Below are 19490 nucleotides of genomic sequence, written 5' to 3' on the forward strand. Positions count from 1 at the left end.
GTTGTTAAAGGTGTTCAGAGAACATGAACTCTAGAAATCCACTGTAAGGTGCGTCTTAAGCACCTCCAGACATATTCAGGAGTTTGAGAGTCACAAGTCTAAACTTGGGCACCTGCAGGTAGATTAAGACCAGTATTAGGTACCTGACCTTTTCTTTTGCACCTAAACCCAAACTGCATTTTAAAGGCTACAGAATACAACCCGATGGCCTTGACCTTGACCCGGATTTAATAACTTGCACACTGGAAAACATTTGTTCTTATGCCGAAATTCATCATCTCTGCAATTACAGTGATACCACTGTCATGCTTTGAATGAGTTTGCTAGAATTAAGTCTCTACTTCAGAGAAAAAAACGAGTTTTACCTGGTTTTGCTGCCAAAGCAAATTTGTTGTTTAACTGACTCCTTGGTACTTTCAATTGTTAAGCTGCTTGAGAAAAAAAATATTCATTGTCCCTGAACTGATGTGGTGAGTGTTTCAACAGCCTTTTCAGAAGCCTCACCATCCTGCTGTCTCTAGGCTCAGATCAGCAAGGCAGTCAAGCACATACTTTCCTTCAGGTATGTACTTAGTCCCCTTAACTTGCTGCTTCACAGCAGGTTAGAAAAGCGAAGCACATACTTAAAGGTAGGCATACACTTACCCTTCCCCTTCCTTATTACAGCACTCAGAACTAGTGAAGAACCCTAACTGTAGCCAAATTCTTGTTTCTACTAAATCTGAAAACAAGCACAAATGTTTACTTAAAATATTAATATGCTTACCATATCTTATCTTTGACATAATTGCTTTAATTAAAGGAGTTTATAAAAACTAACATTATGCCTACGTGCCCTCGCAGTAACGTGTAAGAATAATGGAATTTAGAGTGGCTGATTTATTAATCTTAAAATATGTACTTGGAGGGAAACAGGTAAAATTGTAAATTGGGGAGAAATACATGTGAATATTGGGATTTATAATTTAGTTTTGGATGAGTTGTGTTTATGCATTTATAGGTTTATACTATCTGATTAGATTTAAACATATTTTTTCATGTTTATAATCTCTAAAATATAAAACATGTAACTTTACTACTTCTGATAGAAATTTTTAGATTGTATTGACTTTTGATGTGGACAAAATTTACATGGCAAACATTACCAAGATCTTTTATGCTATGTGTACACCAATGGTAATATTATATACTTTATAAACTTGTGTAATCAACCCCAGTCCACTATGCTGTCCCTACACACATTGCACATGTCATTCTCCAATGTATTTCCTTCTCTGCTCCCCAGAAAACTTCCTTCTGTCTGTCTCCAGTGCCTTGAAGTAAGGCGAATTCTTCATTGACCTCTTCATGGCCATTTCTTCCCTCCTTAATCTGTGAACAACTTCAGATATAATTCCCCTAACTTTTTCTGAAAATCTGATTCTCCTTTGGCATCTCTGTCTCCTTCTACCTGTCCTTCTGCCTCTGTAATTTCTTTTTTCATGTCCTAGTGCTTTGCAGTTACCACTGGCCATGTTATCCAACACCACCTCACTGGTTACTTTTACTTCCTGCCAGCATCCTTCAGTCATCTCCTGGTTAAGTGTATTGCAAACACATGGAAAGAATGATCTTTGTCTTCCACTTTAATACAACACTCAGTACTGGTCTGAATTCTAAAAAGTACATGTTAATGTCTGGCTCCTGTGACATAGGAACTACCTGAAGCTAAGGGTATATTTTACTTGCTAATTTGTTTAAACAGTTGTTAAAGGAATGGCAATGTATTGTTTACACGTATTTGTTTCATGTCTTCTTTATGACACTGCCCTATCTAATGTGATTATGCAGCAAAATAAACAATGTCAAATCATGACTTCTTTGTAAGGAAGTCTAGTCTCTTAGACTACAAGTCTGGCATACTAGCCAAAAGCATACATAATTTAAAAGGCACTTTCAATACTGCCAGAAAAATTCTGTGAAATATTGGTGAGCTTGAAGAGAAGAAACTACACAGAAGTTGCATGAGAAGATCTTTTTCCCAACTATGATGCTACTAAAAAATAAATCACCTTTTTTTTTCTTGTGCGTATATTCACATCAGTGATGTGGTACAGCTCACAGACTAGAAGAGACCCCATGTCAAGAATGTGTTTGTGTCCCCACCCATTTGGAAAAGCACACAATCAGTGCAAGAAATATAATTATGTACTCTGAGTAGGAATGCTGAGGTGTTCAAGGTTAGTCAAGCTCACCATACAGGTCATCTTTTTTGATACAGATGTTCTCACCCAACCATCTTCACTTCTTACCAGCATGCTCAGCCAGGTGAAGAGATACTAAACCAACGAGAGCTGCATAAGACACAAAGAGGAGTGCAACTTTGCTTCAACCTTGAGTTAGCCTAAACATAATTTTACAAAACAAAACAAAAACTGCACATAGAAATTTAATTTGACAATTACAGATTTTTAGTTTAGAGAACATTTTACTGTTGCTTATTTCTGCCCTTGCCTGTGAGTTCTGAACCGGGGTTCATAAGGTCATTAATTCTAATAGCAATGGGAAAGCAGAAGAAAGAGATACATCATGGCATGAAACAAAAATCTGAAAAGAAAGAGTGATTTAATGTTTAAATCCAATCTCCTTTCTATTATATTAGGGAATTTGAGATGTGCTTTTTTAATCTTATCTTCTTGAATTTTTTTTTTCCACAGGAAAACTTCCCCATAAATTCACAAAACGTTCTGGCACTTGGTATGGTTTTACACCCTGAGAATTTATTATTCATGAAATAGGTCTTTTGAAGTACAATTTCTAAGTACTGATGTTTTATCTTTAAGCAGTGAACATGAGCAGAGGCTTAAAGGCCCACTGACAATCACTCAGGAATAGCTCAACTGCTTATGTCTAGGCGAGGTCTTCCCCACACAGGGAACCTTTTGTAAATATTAGTTACTAGAATCACAACACTAATATATGTAGTTAATAATTATCACAATGTGCCAAAACTGCACAGTTTGCTCCCTGATTACAATATTAAATTGCTATTGAGCTGTGGTATTTGCTTCAGGCAATACTACTGAGAAGCCTCCAAAGACTTTGGTTGGCCTCCCTGCACGAGCTTGGGAAATGCATGCCTGCACAGAAAGCAGAGGCAGTGCTGGGGTTTGCCAGAAAACAAACAAATCTCAGACAATAGAAGGAAAGTTTTATCAGAGCTGAAGTGTCCTTTCACTTGGGAACTGTCATCTCATGAAAGTAAAATTCACACACACACTGATTAGGGCTTCTGTGGCAGACCATTACCAAGAGCGAGGTGATTCAAGCTGTGTGTGGTGCATCCTGTACAAACAGTTCTGAAAGCTTTGTTTTTTTAGTTGCTTTTGATGGTATCTAAAAAGCAGCTAATCCACTTCAGAAAATTCCAGAGGTTCTGCCTGACTTGTTTGTGTTCATCTATCAATGGGCGTTTTCTGCTGATGCTTTTGTCAGCTGTCCTGCAGATGAAGTCGTTTGGGATGGCCAATGGGAAGTACTGTTGCTGGTACCATTGTTCATCTTGGTCATGCATTCAAAATCATAATGGGTCTAAACACAAACCCTAATCTTCAGCTTCAGGTCTTGATTCTTTATCTTTCTAAATCCAAGAACCAAATTGTCCAATTCGCAGAGTCTCCAATTGAATATAAAATTAAAAAATTGTTCAATCTCCTTAGATTTTGGGCATTTGGACTAGTATCAACCTTCAGACAAGCTTAGGAAAGGGTCTGAAAAGCACAGTGGTGTCTGAGCCCAGATCAGTCATAGATTAAGGTTTCTGCCGGAGAGCAAGAGTCAGAAAATGCCTCTGCGCTGTCGTATAACTAGTGCTCAGTAATCTGCTATGTAAATGTAGTCCTTATTTGGAGGGAGGAGAAGGTGTGACAAGTCTATCAGAAGCAAAGTTTCAGGCTCAGGATTTCAGACTCAGGATTCTTTGCCTGTCATCAAAGATGACTTCTCTGTCATTTTTCTAAAGTGAATGCATTCAATGTTTACTGAAGTTATGAAGACAGCTTAGCCAGGATTGCAGTTTATTAGGGTGTCAGTAGGAGTAGCCCAGGAATGTGATTTGCAGGTACAGGTTCCAATCCTTGCACTTAGAAAAGGCTGTTGAAAGAGAGAATTCAGGCTTTTGACTCCTTCTATAAAGCAAATCCAGGTGTTTGCACTTGGAAAGTGCAGGTGCAAGTTCATGTACTCAAGTTTATCAGGCCCAAGTTGAAACTGTATCCCTTATGAGATCATAGGCTATTGTCCAGCTTCTGCATCATTAAGGCATGATATTCATGTAGGTTTTGGGACATAGTCTTGAAATCACCGTGCTGGGTTTTCTAACCTAGATTTTGGTGAGCTTTATGGTTTTTTTTACAGAGCTATGTGAGTTACATGGGGCAAAGCTTCCATGCTCCTTCAGAAAACATATGTTAAATTGAAATAGTAGTAATATTATAACCCCTAGAAGGAGAAGTGAAGAAAAAAGAACACATGTTTGCTGGCTGCTTGCCTGAAACCATGAATAGGTACCGTGCATAGTATTTCATTTCAGCATTTGAAACTTACCTCTGATGTTTCCTCAGAGAAGGAAGCACTACTTGTTCTTGTACTTTTTATTTATGTACTTGCTGAATTGCAGAATGTATGATTCAGGTCTCACCTATCTGCCTTATACCATGGGCCTCTTGTCCAGAATGAAATGCCATTCTTAAATTAAATCACAAAGGTGTTAAAAAGGAAAGGAAAATTTTGTCTCTAGACTGTTTTCAGGGTTCTTCTGAAGCCCAAACATAAAACCAAATTGAAAGAAACTGTTGTGCCATTAAATCTATCCTGCTATGAGCTTCTGCTTGTTCCCTAGTACCTATTTTATGGGACATTATAGTGCCCTATTTTAAATGTTCCAAGCAAATATTGTATATATGTGTTCTTTTGGTTCACACACCAAACTCAGAATAAGGTAGATAACTGTCTTTTTCTTCTCATTCTCTCTTGCCAGGAACAGCTGAGATATTTTATAGCTTGTCAACAACCCCTCTTCAAGAATAACCTGAGAAAGCAGGTAGGCTATTACACAAGTAACAAGGGTCTGCTCTCTTTCTTCCAGTTTCTTCTTCTACGACAGCTAACACAGAAAAAGATCAAGGATTGTCGTAAAAAAACAAAAAGCAGAGAACTACCTGGTGTTATCTGTTACATTGGCAGGTATGATTAATTATTTATGCAGTACCATGGGTAAAGCAGCAGACAGGTCAGGTTCTTGAATCTGCTGTCTGTGGGTGTTTTGCTGATGTATGTCAGCTTCATTCTTGGTCAAGTATTGTGGCCCCATCCTGCTACTGACTGTATCTGTCTTTTATTTGTGAATTTCCACCAAAGAAAAGGCATACAGCTGGCAGGAAAACAACTTCTCAAATAGCATATATGTGTTCTGTTGATTCTGGATTGTACAATAATTTTAATCTGATCTTTCAGCCTTAATTCTGGACAAAAAGTATTGGATTTGAAACTGTAAAAGCTGGAATAACTGTATTTAGTATGTATCATTTCCAAAGCAAAACTAGAAATCTGAAATCTTTATAAAGGCCAAAATTAAGAGAAAGAGACAAGCTGGGTTGGTAGTATTTTGTAGCTTTATATAAAAGTTGTTGGCATGGTTTTTTTCATAGCTTTTCTTTTTCTTGTCCTTTCTATTATACCTGCCTCTTCCACTTCTCACCAAATTTAGAGAATATCTCATCCATACCCTTAAAACTCTCATCCTATATTTCATAATCACCCCTTAGCACTGCAAGCATGGACTCAAATGGGCTGTGACTTTCCTCTCTGCTCCTCCTAGTGAAGATCTACCATCAGTGCTGACAAGCTGCAGCAGCCTCTCTGGTTGCACAGAACATCTCACTGACAAAATATCCCATCAGCCAATATTAGTCTGAAGAGTGTGTCTCTCCCCAAAAGCCCTATGTCGTCACCACAAGTTGCAATGTGAAAGCCCTACCATCAGGGCATCAGTCAAAATTTATTCTCAGGCTGGCCTCACATGTTAACTTATCGCCAAACTAAACTCTCTGCTGAAAGGCTGGAGCTTATATTCACAGAGGGTGAAAATTGGTTCCACTGGGAAAGCTTCAAAGTCATTTCAGCCATTAAACTGTGGCTGGATGTATCATAAGTACAGGAGAGGTCGAGGCACTGCCTGTGAACCAAGGGACTTTGTGAAGAAGCTCCTGCTGAAATTGGCAGCTCAATTTTGTATTCTGTTTCAGTCCGACTCTGCAGCAGGAGCAAGTCGCGTTTGTACATGAGACTCATTATGCTTCCCCTGTTTAACATACCAATTACTTTCTGTATTTACCATGTTTAGAGCGACTTCATGTCAAAAATTAATAATGCTAAAATAAAGAGCTGTGCTGATGTACAAAGAGAAGCATGGCAAACTATTAGAATGTATAATGGAAACAGAGGATGGATTTGCAGCTGTGGGGATCACATCCAGATGAATTTCACAGTGCGCCATGGAGGGGTCCCACAGAGGCTCCTGTGCTCTTTAAGGCACACTTCAGACTGTGATAAGTATATACCTTGAGAGGTCACAGCGCCTAAGTAATTTCACCTTGTAAGCAGTGCAAATATGTTGTGGTGCCAGTCAGTCCCTCTAAGAGCTTCACTCCTCCAAATTTCCTGGCTTTCTCTTCACATTGGACAGAAGTGTTTGCAGAGCAAGTAATTAAGTTTGGGGGACAAGAGGTTTTTGTCTTTTTTAACTGACCTTTGTGCAAGCTTGGGCAACTGAAGAAACTCTGATTCATCATTGCTGGTCCTGGGAAAACTGTACTAACAGAAGATGTCTGATCTTCAAAACTCAAGAGTCCACTAAGGATTTTACCTAGATTCCCCAGAGAATCTGACAACTCCATTGTATTGACCCTTCCTCACAAGTTTTGAATTCAACATCTCTGTGGTACTGGGGTTTGAAATCCTGTCAGAGTCTCTAGTAGACATGGACAAGCTGTCATGCACTGAGGAATGTTTTCTTCCTCCTGTTGATCAACATAGGCAACAGATTGGCCAACCTCCTAACGGGAAATAACAGTAAGAAGACTATTGATTAGTGGTGTTTGAACAGTTGTCATTAATGAAGATCATAAAAGCAGTGACAGTATTTGTAATAATAACAGATGGGAAGTTTATATTTTCATTAAAAAAGAGCCTCTGCTTATGAAGACCTCAATAAACAACGAGTAAACAGTTGTTTATTGAGTTGTTATTTGTTACCTCCAGTTTCAGTGGAGCACCTGCTCTAGGTTGGTATGGGAAAGATGTTGACTTCTGAATCACTTTACTCACAATCTGTGATTGCTTTCTGAGGAACAGTGTGAGGGAGAAAGGGGGAAGCTCTGACTGCCTACTAGCTTCAGCAGTAATGGATAGTGTTTTATGGTTTTCCTGTTTTTCTAGCTTTGGAATGCTAATCCATACCTAGGCAAACTAGTTGTTTTTACAATAAGAATACACTCAGTTCTCAGAGCTTGCCTCATATTTGCTCTTTTGAATAGACAACCTCCACTAAGAAATCTGTATTCCTTACATTGTGTAGTCCGTTCAGTAAAGTTTTAAGAAATGCTTCATGTGCACAAACTTTCTCAGGGCCAAATCCTGAGCTCTTTGCTCACTTCTTTCCCATTTGGATTACTATGTGCCTTGGCAGAAGTTTGTTTTTTGTAGATTTCTGCTATTTAACTATCACTTTTTGTCCACTGAAAACTCAGCCACACTCAGAAGGCAAGGCAGAGTCTTTCTTTACAATGCATCACCTACATGTCATGAAATCTCTGCAAGCAAAGATATGCAAGCATTATTGTTGTGTAAACATTATTGGTCTCTTACACGAGAAGAAATTTCACTCATGCTGACGATAAATGGGAAAAAGGGAGATATCCAGGAGCAGTTGTTAGCAATCTGTGTTTACTGACTGGCTGATTAACTGATAAGGAGTAAAGAGTTTTGATAATGTTAATGATACAATAGAGAGGAACCAACTCACTTGTCCTGAAGAGGGTTGGTTTTGCAGGGCTAAAAATGATAAACTTTTTATTTCTGACACAGGCTGCAATGGTCCACAATACACAAAACCAGATCTGCTGAGTAAGAAGGTACCAGTTTTATAATATTGCTTTCAGAAAAAGACATATATCAGTCTTAACTTTTAAACAAGCTCACTGCTTTTCTTACACCAGAAAAATAAAAAATGCATGATAGGAAATCTAAATCACTGACTCATCCTGCTTGGACTGAATATAGGGCTACTTGCTTCTTACTGGCTATATGAAAGATAATACAAGTGCAGGAAAACCTCAGATTTCAATACCCTCATGGTGTGGTGAATGATGGGTTATGGCTACTAGCAAAGAGACACTGGAGTTGTCATTACTGCAGGTAGGAAGCACAAAAGTGAATGCCAACTTCATGGCCAGATGTTACATCCAGCCATAGAAGGCACTTTGCACTACTTTATAAGCTGACCTCCAGAAATTAAGACAGAAATTCAACAGCTTGAATATCTGTTTGCTTTAGCAATTAAAGCACTCTTTATTTTTCTGCTCAAGACAGAAGGGGATGCAGGAATGCCAGCACCTGCTGTGTAGGTGTAAGAAGTAGCCAGTCGGTGGTGGTGTGTTTCTGCTGGGTGACAACACGGGGCTATTGGATGCTGAGGTCTCTGCTTGCTCTGTAACAGTCCATGAGAGCAGTCATTCCTGGGTTTGTCTCAAATGGATTATCTAGTGACAGTCAGCAGTTTCTTGGTACTACTGACCAGTTGTCTAAACAAACTTTCCAGTGAGAGTTCTTCAAGAAGGATTTTCCTCATGTCATGTTGAAAATCAGTCCGTTCAGTGAGAACATCCATTTAGGCTAGAAGACACCATTCTTGAACTATTTTAATCTGAGTAAGGAATTTTCCCTCATCCAAAGTGAATGGGGTTTTTTTCATTATCAGATCCCAGTTTAGAAAACAGCGCATATTTTCACAGTACATTTCTCTGCATGCCCTGAGTTTTAACTCTATAAGACATGCACTAAAAGCTATCTATATCATAAATTATGCTACAAAACCTAGCTACTTGCTGTAATTACAGGATTTGGTTAATAGCAGTAATTTGTAACTGCTCAAAGTTACAAATAACTCAATAATTTCAGAGTAGTTCATTGCCTGGACCTGGAGGAACCTCCTTATTTGAATCCTAATAGGTATTTTTAAAGTAATCTCAAGTCATCTCTTGCTAGCAACTTAGAAAAAATGTTGAATGGAAGAGCAGAGAGTTCAAAGATTCATGTGAGAATAGCAAAGATGTGACTGTGTTGGGGTTCCAGAAAAAAATCAAAGTCTCACACCAAAAGTCTTAAATAACTTAGGGACAAATGACATTTTTGTCATTTTTTGGTTTTGACCAAAAACATTATAATTTTCATGGGTCAAATTAGGAATATACAACTGATTTCATGCAAGTGAACATAGTCAAGGAGTCTGAATCTGAAATCTGTCTCCAGCAAGTAATGTGCACCTTCCTATGTGATAATTGTACAACTTGAGGCCATCTACAAAATGCAAACAGAATAATTAATATCTCCCTCATAACATAAAATGGTGGGATGGACTAATGTTGTTTGATCTCCTTGAGTCCTCTCTTTGTAATAAGCTCTTATTTTGTATTGCATTATGCATAGTATATTCACTCACGCCTCACTGTTGCACAGTTTCCTACCAACACAATGAAAATACAGGCCCCCTTTTACATGAACCCACACCACAGATTGCCAGAAGTAGCTTACATCTAACCTGAGGCCAATAGCTGCTGGGAAGTAATTAGTTGTAGTGCTGCTATAATCCCTTAGTAAATGTAAGCGCAACTCCTATTTGTGCTGAAGGTGAAATGTTTGTGGTAACAAATGCCCTTTTCTCTGAATAAAAATGTATTTACTTTTAATCAATCAGGGACTCATTATCAGCATTGTCTTCATCTCCCTAAACCTTGGTCTTCTGTGTATGATTTTAGTGTTGGGGGAGAGCGTCTGCAAGGTTATTAAGAGAATGTTGCAAAATAGCTCTAATGACCTGAATCGGCTAGGGATAGGCAGTCAGAAATTACAAGGCAGTCCTATTATCTCCTGGTACCTCCAGGCTCTCATCAGACCCTCCCAGTCCTCAAAAGGAGAGGAGGAGGAGGACATTATTGCTGTTCCTGTTAATGCAGTGGGAACATTCACATGTTGCATGACGTGCACATGAGCACATTGTGTGAGGAGAAGCCCCCAAAGGAAGAGAGGTGCTCTGGGGCTTTACTGCTAAGGACTGTGACCTGCAGACTTCAGAAGGTGACATGGAGAAATGGCTGCCTTGATTTAGGGAAAGGAGCTGGCTGAGGAGCTGGGGGATGGCTGGGGGATGGTGGGGAAGCTGAGGAGAGCCTGAACTGTGCAGTCCAGGCTTCTAGGCTGGTGCTGGGGCTGCCCATGCCTGCTGGGCTGAGTCTGCAACAGGTCACAGCCATGCAAGGGGATGTGGAGCTGCAGTCTGGCTTCTGCCCCAAGGCATCCAAGTGCCCCTCCCCACAGGAGTGCTGCCAAACCAAGGCATGAGTAAAGTTGTCCTGGCCACAAGCAGCCCTTGAAGACCCTCTACATGGCTGCAGCCCTTTCTCCTCCACCCACCTCTGCAGAGACATAGCATGCAGAGCAGGGCTGGAAGTCTGAGCCATAAAGTTTTGCTGCTTTTAAAATCTGAGAAGGGAACTCTGGGAATTGGTTGCCATGAACTAAGGCAGTTGCTCTAGTTATTTTCAGTTTCCCCAATATACTTTCCTTGGCCAGCTGTGGACATAAAAGTTACAAATATTACAGTACATAACTCCCCAGCAGAGGCCCTGCTGTGTGATAAGAGGAAGGGTCTTTCCAACATGCTTTTTCAGGACATGCACAGGAACAGAGAATCCTGTGAGAAAACATGAATGGTACTCCACCTCACTCACATTATGGGTCTTCATGTTTGGCCTCAGAAAAGTACCCACATCTAACAGGCATTAGGGATGGGAAAGTATTGCAAGAAGTGAGAAGAAAATCATTGTAACAATCCACCCAAAAAAAATAAAAGGATTTTCTGAATCTGTGGCTTCTTCATCCAGCTATTGGATAGCCTGTTCTCCTGTGTGGTTAGTTTGGCAAGTATTTTTCCCTCCCTGTGTTCTGGCATCCTACTCATACCAAGGAGGGATGTGACTGATACTGCTGGATGTAGGAAAGCAGTGCTGATTTCAGGTATGGCTGCACTACCTGGTATTGCTTTGGCAATTTGTTTTTAATTTTTTCATTAGTTGAGTTTTCAACATTGATTGTGAAATATTATGAGCAATGAGAATGGGGAAATCTTATTAGCAAACTCACTTTAGAGAGGAAAAACTCAGAATCGGTGTCTTTTCCCTATGGAGATAATCTGTTATCCCTCAATATACAGACAATTCTTCCATAGACAAATGAAATGGCAGTGCATGGCATGTGTGTGCTATGAAAGGAGCACAGAGCTATGGTAGAAAGTACGTGTGCTGCAGAGGGAAATTTTGATTCTGAACACGTGTGGTTAGCTTTTGATACAAAACTCCACCATGACAAACTGTGATCTGGACTCATTATTACCTGCTTCTAGGATCACTTTCTATAACATCAGCAATGCTGAATCAAGGCAGCATATTTGACTTACAAGAACAGCTTTAGCAAAGGGTAAATTGTGATAAAAATTGTCTCCTTCCTTGTTTCTTTGTACAGTGCAGATCAAGTGATACACTCTCAGCAGTAATGCAGCCTGATCATTACTGAGCACTCTCCCTGGCATGCCTATGAGCAAACTTTCTATTGTTTCAATTAGATGATCTTGGGCATTCAGGGAATTTAATACTGATGGAATTCAGCTCCTAAAATCCTAGAAATTAGAGCCTGAGAGAACCTAGGGAATCATCTTGTCCATCCCCTGACAATGCAGATTATTTTCTACTGTATTTTTACTGTGTTTTTTTTCCAGTCTATTTTTAATGATTCTAGCAACGGGGTTTCCATCACTTTTCCTGGGGGACTATTCCACATTCTAATAGATCTCACTGTTAGGAAAATTTTCCTGATATTCAGTCTAAATTTTCCTTTGCTCAATTTCATCCCATTACTCCTAGATATGCCCAGTAGAGGCAGGTGAAAACTGAAAGTGAGTAGGCAAACCTGACACATTATGTGTGCTCAGAGCCAATTTACAGCAGCAGGTAAAGTGATAGAGTCAATTTGCAGCATTCTGTAAGTGACAGAGAGGGTCTTAGGGCATGCACTCTCTGAAAATGGTTCTGAATCTTGATGAAAACCCCAAAGTGTAGAAAAATATCCAGAAGCTGTAATGACTTTATATTTTTTGCAACACTCAGGTTGAACACAAGAAGAGTCCTCTATGAAGAGATAACGGCTAAGGCACCTTATTTATGTTGCCAGTAAAACTTAAATTTATACAGGCATCTGAATAGCATACATTCCATTGCACCAAACACTGAAAATTGCCATTTACTTGTACATGCTAGACAGAATTAAAATCCATCTCAGAATACTTGAGCTATTACCCACTAGATAGTGAAACCCAGAGCTGAAAATTGCATTTATATTGTAAATGATCTTATGTAAGTAACTTTATGTCTGCATAATTTTCTGATACCCTGCTAATAAACTATCTAACAAAAGAAATTCACTAAATCCCCTCTGCATACAAGGACATTGCTCTTTTTTTCTAGTTTTCCTTTTTTTTCTTTTTCATCCTTTCATGCATTATTATACGCCTTCCCTGTGTTTTCTTCCTCACTTCTAATTCATTTCCGAAGAGGCAGGCAATCCTGCAAACACTTTGTTGCCCACATCACTAAACCTTTCAGACCATTCACCAGCTTTTCTAATGATACATAAAGTTCATAAATGTCATTTTCTTTATTCTTGGACATACCTGTACCCTTTCTACCCCATTAACTTGTATTACTGAAAAAACTATCTTGCATCTTGTTCCTTATTTATATCCTTTTTTACATCACATCTTCCTCAGCACCTTTTACCTTTCTGCATCAGCCTTCATCCAGTGTTTGTGTCTAATCAAATCTACAACATTCTTGGGTGGGGGCAGTGCCTTCCCTTATATCTGTAATGGAAAATGAAAGAAAGCTTGGGAAGTCATTTGCAGTGGGGAGTGGTAAGGCCCCTGCAACAGGAAAGGAAGATGGTTTTCATAGCCTGTTGAACAGCAATCCAGCCTCTTTTGAAACTGTAAAAAGTTCAGAAAACAAAAGAAAACTAAAATACTATGTTAATCTCATAGTGATATGAGGAACTCCACAGTGACATGGTCAGAGTTGTATCCAGACAATTCGGTAGTGGCTAGATTTGGTTAGTCATAAAAAAACCCATGGAAATTATCTACTGGTGACAAAGTAGGTACATCTGGAAGAAACACAAGTCACAGGCACTGGAACTGCTGGCTGATCCACAGTCATGTGCTACAAATTCTACCCTTGGAGAGGGATTCAGAAACCAGGACAGGCAGGGAAAAGAAGGGTCTTGTGTGGGACTGCAAGGAAACGCCAGTAAAAAGCCACATTGTGATGAGGGCAAGGAACAAAAGCTGTGCCTGAGACTTGTGGGAAGTGGAGAGGACTGTGCAGTCCACAGGACAGAAAAAGAGGTGAGGCATTAGAAGGAAGATCAGCTTGGGTGTCAGGGATGCATGTCTGATGTCTCACTGGGGCTATTGGGGCTGCTATTGTGTCTGTGGGAACAGTTACAAGGGGAGTCATCTTTCCAGACACTTAGCACAGCCTCAGAAACATGCTGTCCAGGAATCTGTGTGTGCAATCCTGTGATTTTGGTCAAGAGGATGATCACCAGAGTATATCACAACTGTTTCTTCTGACCATGGATTTTGTTAATCCAAATGACTTTTTCTATTCTCCTCACCTTTCCTTCTTTTTTCAGTCAGTCCAACTACTGCTCCAGATGCCACTTTTTTCTCACTTGTATTTAGTCACATGAACCACCATGAAGAATCTTTCACAGTTTTTTAGTAATTTCTTAGTTGTCAAGATATGTGTTTTGAGCAAAACAAAAAAAAGCCCCTCTGCATTACTTTAGATCTGTTAAATTAAGACGTCTGTCCTTGTAGCAAAGTGCTATAGCTGAGGCTAGCAGATACATTCAAACTGGAATTACATCAGTGTCTGGGACAGCAATCATCTCCTGTAGGGAAATTCTGCTCCAAGAATTCTGCTCTAAGAATTCACTTCTCACCACAGTCCTGTAAAGTCCTCGACATGCCTTACCCGAATTGCCCTTTTGATTGTATTCTCCCAAGGGTGAGGAAGTTAACAACACTCATAATAAGCAGTGCTCTTTATCAGAAGTTCTCCTGGTACAGAATAGGCATTAATCCTTAAATGTATTTAGCAATCAGAAGAAAGTGTTGTATCAACTCCGTCTTTGTTGTTTGTTAGGGGAACATTCACAATCTCATCTTTGCACTCCTTTCATCGTGTTTTCCTCATTGATCCCATATTTCTCTGACTCTGATGCTCACCGTGCTCCCTGTGACCCCTTCTTCCACTCTGCTCTCTGCCTTCTTTCATGCCATTTGAGCTAGCTTTTCCCATCTCCTTCCTCACGTCTTGTCTTAAAACCGATGGGAGTGCTATCCTGAGATTCTCACCACTTGTATTCCCAAGCCCTTTTCCTTCTCAGCATTGATTGTAATTTGTTTTGATCTCTTAACTCATAAGCCCTTTTGGCCAACAGTCTTGTCTCCTCGATTCTTTCAACAGTTGTCAGATATTTTGCCAGCTAGCTGAAGAAGCACTCTGTCTATGTGGTGATAAGTACTAAACCTAAATTTCAATGTTGTCCTTCATTTAAGGTGTCTATAAAAGGAGGTTAATGCAGGTCTCCAACTGAATATAGGACATATAAAACTTAGGAATGTTAGAGATAGAGAGGATTTGCTGAGATGGAGCTGTGCAGAAGAGACAGTGTACAAGGAGAAAGAAGATGCAGCCATCTGAACAGATCTAATGCACAGTTTCACAGCATTGCTGTGCCTGTCTTAGGGAGCAATCCTCTCTCCTGGGTGCTATTGTGTGTGGGGGCCCAAAATACATATTTGGGGATGATCTTATAAGAGTCATGAAAAGCCGGATGTATTTCACCTCTAACCCTATCACACAGTTGTCTACTCTGCACTATTTAGACTTTTTTCTGTTTGTCACTGGTTTCAGAACATTACACTTTTGTCCTGTCTGTGACTCTTTGGCTAGGCATACTTACTTCATTAAGGTGTTTCTGCCTTATGGCATGCATATAAGGTATGCAGATCTTCGACCTTCCCACAGGCCCTAAGGGAAGGATAATAGTGGGATTTATTTTTTTGTTTTTGGACAGGATTCTGGCAGAAAGGGCTGTGGGCAAGAAATCTGTGCATGATTAACACTTCCCCTAAAAAAGCAGAACTTTGTACATTCTTATAAATTATCAGAATTGTATCTGAAGTATCTCTCTCATCAATTTCTCATTCTAATTGAAATAACCTGGTCAGGTCACAAGATAAAAGCCTGGTGTCAACACTGGGACGCCATTCAAACAGAGAAATTATGAGCTCATATTCTTCTTGAACCAATAACAAATCAGCTCTCAGAAAACAAAACTGGCCAAAAAGAATTAAAGCAAGACCAGAAGGTGCTAAAACAAAAGTTGGAAACTTTACAAAAGGAATTACAGAAGTATCTGGAGGTTTCTCAGAAATGGCTGAAGTGATTTGGAGGTAAAGGTGAACTTTCTATTGGAGTAATGACTGCAAAATGTACTAACAAATTGAGAAGGCCAGTCTGAATTAGTAAGGACAAAAAGGTAAAGGGCAAGAATACTGCCATAGCTGCTTCTAGGCAGGGAGTCACCAGCTGGGAACCCACTAGCAGGGATGAAGAGGAACAAGGACTCACTAGCTAAAGTTCAGCTCCAGGAAGAAATGTCTAGTCACAGACCCATCAGGGTAGCCAGCCATCTGGATGTTCAGTTGGGCCAGTCAGAGAGCTTAGGTAAAAACATTTACTGCACCTCATCTACTCGGTTGCCAAAGTCAAAGGGTCCCATAGGAGAGGCTGGGCTTTCTGAGATCAAATATTGAAAATACCTAATATCTTTTAGGAAAAACTCTATTTGAGACTTACTTTACTAAGTATAGCATTATGGACTGAATGAAAGCTGATGAATACAGAGAAGAATTCTAGCAGCAAGCCTGAATAACAGTGCCCAGAGAGTGCCACAGCTCTGATTTAAAAAAAAAAGGCTTCAGGCAAACCTTTGCTTCTTGATTAAAGCCATCCACAGATCTGAGCTGATCCAGGCACAGCTAAAAGTCAGAAGAAAAGGAAAAAGGAAAGAAAAAGTCCTACAGGAACTGCAAGAGAATCTGCAGAAACTTGAGTTCCTGGCATGTGCAGATAACAGTGAGGGCTTTCAAGGATAAACTGGAGAGGAATCGATTCAAAGGTGCTCAATTGGACTTAGGCTTTTACACTAAGGTCGGGGAATGGAAGCCAAAGACACTCCAAGGGATTTCTGAAGTTTGCCGTGGAAACTGAGATTCTTCTCTTGCACTTGAAGACCAGAGGAAGTAGATTCCAGTGACAGAGATGAAAGACAGTCACTACAAATTTTTTAAGTGCAGTTCTGTAACAGGGAAAAAGAATAAAAATGTGCCTCATTATGTTATTAAAAAATAATAAAATTAAAAATTTGGCCCAGTAAAATGAAACTGAGAATAATCTGAAGTTCATTTGAAAATTGGGCCTCTGAAATGAAGTATGGCCAGAACCTGGAGGTTGTTCTATACCACCTCACATCATTTCCACGGGAGGGCAAAGGGATGATCTTTCAGTCAATGGTGGCGTGGTTGGGTGGTCAGGTATTGTCAGGGTTTTCCTCATAGTACGAGGGTGAACAATCGTGTGAATTGTTTGCCTTTTGTATCCTGCTATAATATTGATGCTGTTACTGCATTTCCTTATCTCATTGCTGTTTCCAGTAAATTGTTCTAATCTCCACCCATGATATTTACCATTTGTGCTTCCAGTTCTCCTCTCCAGCCCAATGCAGGGGAGGGACAGGGAAGAGGGGTGTGAGTGGGTGGCACATAGTTTGGAATGTGTGGGTAGGAACTGAATTGGGGAGTACCATTCCTGAACTACAACACCTGGGCAGACCACCAGTGCTTCACTGAGAACTTCTCTTTCAGCTCAGGGAATGGATGGACATCAAATGGAGCAAGCAAAACTCATGCTTGTGTAAAAGGAGCAGCACACCATTTTCATTTCAAGCTGGACAGCTAACAACAATAATGGGAATTTTGGGGTTTGGAAGTGTAGTAGAATTGATGAAATGTGAAGGAATTGTAGACATTGCCTCAAACCTTACATTTATTAGACCAGACAAGCAAAAAAGACTGGGGATTTGGGAGATTCAAAACAGAACTCCCTAATTGATTTCAAATGGAGAAAAATATCTGGGGTATGTGAAGGCATCCGAAACTGGAAAAACAGATTCAGAAACAGGGTCCTCTGTAATTTGAACAAGAAATGTGAGCAACTGAGGTAATAGATGAACTAATATGTGAGATAGAGTTTATGATACCTAGTAACAATAGGAAAAGTGCATTCCAAATACAGTCTTTGAAAGTTCCTTTTGAAGATGCCGACTAGCTGAAACAAATCTATAAATATGGGGACACTTAACCTTTATGTTATTCTGTTTTGTTAAAATGTGGGAAAACTTTATCATGATTTTGCCTAAAATAAGGTGGCATCATTTCAGTGATCTGAGTTGAGAGAAAGGACCTAAGTCAGGTTGTCTTTCAGACCACTATGTCTAGCTATCAGCCTTTAAGATAACTTTAAGAGGGAGATAAACATGTGTTTTCACCCAAAATAGAAAAAGCTGACACAGAAAATAGGCTTTTCTTGGTAGTTTTTCTGATAAAAATGGGGACCAGTGTAAAACCCAAGTAGACAAGACACAAATCAACCCAAGAGCAAGAGAAAGGATACTTTTCTTTTTCAGGGGGAGATGCAAAGAAGCTTCAAACAAGGAAATTACCTGTCTCTGGATCCTTCTTATGTCAAGAAATCAGGTTTTGGTACATTTATTTAAATATACTACATATATTCGAATAAATATATTTTGTCAAATACTCAATTTCCATCACCAGTTTACCCTCCTAGTTAGAGTTATATAGAAATTTGGCTACGTGCTCAAATCTAAAGGAGTCACAAAACTTCCCACCTTAATGATGAGATATAATACAGTAAAAAGGATCAGTAATAACAGATCCATGCTTTCTAGCAGAGAACTTAAACGTAAAGATCCAGGCTCAAAAGGATCTTCTGCCATGTTCCTTACAAAACTCTTCCATAAACACACTTTTTTCCCTAGTTGTAGTATATAGAAAACAACATACATTTGAGTAGGGAAAACTCACAGAAACATAAAAAGTGATGTAGAACGACAGGGTGGATATTCTTTACTGATAAGGAGAGGCAAGTTTGTGAGGAGGAAAACATTATGATCAATAATCAGCCACAGTTCAAACTGAGTAGCTGAGAGGCAAATTGAACAAGTGGAGCAGCACCTGAAGTGGCTTGTTTTCTTTCCTGATGGACTGCTGGGTTTGATCTCTGTGTACAAGTCTTGGATGATATCTACAGAGTCTGAAAAAGACATCCCTGAAGTCTCACCTATTTATTCCTTTATTTTGCAGATTGTCTGTGGAGAGCAAGGCTTGATCCACAACAGAGGATCCTTTGAGCTGTAGTGTTTACCTTGCTGTCTCAAGGCCTAACTGCTTCATTCTTTGTAATTTGATTATTTGGTCACGCCCTGGAATGCAAAGTACTGCTCTGATGTATTTGTATAAACCTAGGCTCTTCAAATACTGTAAGTAGCTGAATGATGTATGTTAATGACATGCTCTCAATGATTTTTATAATGCAAGATCTCAGCCCAGATTTAATGCCTAATATCCCTGGGATTCACATTGAAATTATTACACGCATTATGTATTCCATTCCTTGGACTTAGAATTAATTTCAAAACAGAGCAAAAGTGCATCCTATTTGTTTTCTTGAGGGAGTTTGCATCGGTAACAGTCTATTTATTCTTGAGTTTCTGAAGTTAGAAATACCTTTTCCCTTTGCTGTCTTTGATCTATCCTGACGAATTGTGCAGAACATTTTATTTCTGTGTCTTGTCTTAGTTATGTCGCTTTCTCATTCACTTGAAAAATATTTACCCTAGTAAAATTTACCTCCTTAAATAAGGGACACAGGTAGTTACAAAACAGTCACAGGGTGTCTTTGACATAAATCTGT

General features: G+C 39.5%; 1 long non-coding RNA gene across 2 annotated transcripts in view; it reads left to right on the plus strand.

Moving 5' to 3' along the window:
- The window catches only part of LOC107201027, a 37009-nt gene that overhangs the window by 5935 nt on the left and 11584 nt on the right, over nt 1-19490 (plus strand). For both annotated transcript variants that reach the window (XR_001519953.1, XR_001519954.1), the window contains exons 2-3: nt 5126-5223; nt 18881-19056. This is a non-coding gene — a long non-coding RNA (uncharacterized LOC107201027). The remainder of the gene's footprint in view (nt 1-5125; nt 5224-18880; nt 19057-19490) is intronic.

This window comes from Parus major, chromosome 2 (assembly GCF_001522545.3).
Source record: "Parus major isolate Abel chromosome 2, Parus_major1.1, whole genome shotgun sequence".
In the NCBI taxonomy this organism is placed as follows: Eukaryota; Metazoa; Chordata; class Aves; order Passeriformes; family Paridae; genus Parus; species Parus major.